The sequence below is a fragment of the Oncorhynchus mykiss genome, chromosome 2 (genome assembly GCF_057628025.1).
Source record: "Oncorhynchus mykiss isolate SJ-2025 chromosome 2, ASM5762802v1, whole genome shotgun sequence".
In the NCBI taxonomy this organism is placed as follows: Eukaryota; Metazoa; Chordata; class Actinopteri; order Salmoniformes; family Salmonidae; genus Oncorhynchus; species Oncorhynchus mykiss.
This window is the reverse complement of record NC_143023.1, coordinates 76,109,408-76,111,366: the sequence shown is the minus strand read 5'-3', so window position 1 is coordinate 76,111,366 and position 1,959 is coordinate 76,109,408. Positions and strand designations below refer to the sequence as shown.

The following is a 1,959-nucleotide window of genomic DNA, read 5'->3' as shown; positions in this document are numbered from 1 at the left end:
CAGAGCTGGGGTGCTGACTCGCTGGGTTAACTTGTATTAGAGAATCCTCCGCTTGTTGGAGGTGACACTCCTCTGGAAATTTTGAACGTGGAGGACCTCATCCATATGTTAAGATAATGGGCATAATGCCAACCCAGAGATGGCGCTAGTGGGGCACCCATCTAGGATATATAAACAGGTGCATTATCAGTGTCGGATTAGGATGTTGTGACATGTTATACCTGAGTAAAGGACCATGTTTGATCTTTACCTAACTCTAAGACATGAGTTATTCGCATACAAATAAAAACACATTGCTGTCCCCAGTTATTCCAGCTGGTTTCGGGGTTGGCGAAGTAGGTGTCCCCGTTTGCTGACCATCTGGGAGATGTCCTGATTAACTGCTGCTTCCATTTGTTGAGGTAGTATTCTGTAATGTTGACATGGGGAGTCAGTTAGTGGTGCAGTTAGTGAGTTTAATAATAACGAACATAAAACGATACAGAACAACAGAAATGTAAGACAAGGAAACTAAACTGATAACAAAAGAGTGCTATATAAAGTGTAAGTAATCAGGGAGTAATGAAGTCCAGGTGTGACTGATAATGAGACGCAGGTGTGCGTAAAGATGGGTTGCCAGGACCGATGGTTAGTAGACCGGCATTGCCGAGCACCAGAGAGGGGGAGCAAGAGTAGACATAACAGCACTGCCTGGATATTGTACCAGCCATGGCACCAGCAGCAAAAACACCAGAGAGGCCAAGCAAACACCCCGGAACTGACGTGAACCAAGCTCATATTGGTGTTTTGGAGAGAGCTGGAGTGAGAAAAACATTTTAGGTCCTGAATTTACAAAAATAGCTACTGCAATTTCAGGAACAGAAACTTCTTCAGGGAAACAAATGCCCACTGTGTAAAGAATGCTGATCTTTTTAGTTATTTAAACAATTATTTATTAAAACAATGCTTTCCAAGCAATTTGGTGTCCTCCAGTCTTGTCCCCACTCTTGTGTTTTGGTGCTTCCAGTTCCACCCTGTATGGTATTGAGAATAACAATGTCGTAATAATACATTTTAATACAGACAGCCTAATTAGGAATTGTACTTGTCTATTAAAATATACACCTTAGGCTGCAAAATGGTTCTCAATCAAGGTTCTCCTTACAGCATTCCAGTTGCATTGGCAGCATGTTGCCATCTTCTCCATTCTCTTCAGGTAGGTCCTCCTCAGCCTACTCGGTCGGGGAACTCGTCTCCTTGTCTCTTGCAAAAGTTATACAAAACTGACACTGCGATAATGATTGTTAGTGTAGTGCCCATCTTCGTTGCGGAGCCCCTCCTGTAGGCACAGGAATCTTTTTTTCCACACTCCAAAAACTCTCTATGATACCTCTTGCCAAGAGTGTGCAAAGCTGTCATCAAGGCAAAGGGTGGCTACTTTGAAGATTCTCAAATATAAAATATATTTTGATTTGTTGAACACTTTTTTGGTTAATACTTTATTCCATATGTGTTAACATAGTTTTGATGTCTTCACTATTATTCTATAATGTAGAAAATAGTAAAAAATGAAGAAAAACCCTTGAATGAATAGGTGTGTCCAAACTTTTGACTAGTACTGTATAAAAAAGTATTGAAAAATTGAGCAACGGGCTTAAAATTAATCTAGGTTGAAAGTGAAAACTAAATTTAGATTAGAGAAAGGATTTACTTTAACTAGGATTAATTTAAAACTGGGTTTAAAGTTTGGTGCAACAAATTCCTGTTTCCACTGACACTTAAAATTTTAGCCAAATTAGGGTTAAATTCAAGGTGGCTCGAATGTATTTCCAAATTCGAACCTGGGTTGACTTCAAAGTACCAATGGAAACAGGGCTCAAGATTAATAGATACACCTTGATTTAACCCAGTTTAACAGTTAATCCATGTTGATGCTACCCATCCACAGTCTTTAGTCAGAGTGTGTGAATGGGGTATCTT

General features: G+C 39.8%; 1 long non-coding RNA gene across 1 annotated transcript; it reads right to left on the bottom strand.

Annotated features, from left to right (window-relative positions):
* Positions 1-434: 434 nt before the first annotated feature.
* LOC149985234 (uncharacterized) lies at positions 435-1,230 on the bottom strand. Its single transcript, XR_016490405.1, has 2 exons — positions 1,145-1,230; positions 435-1,013 (listed from the first exon to the last, which is right to left on the bottom strand). It is a non-coding gene; the product is annotated as an uncharacterized LOC149985234 (long non-coding RNA).
* Between the last annotated feature and the right edge of the window lie 729 nt (positions 1,231-1,959).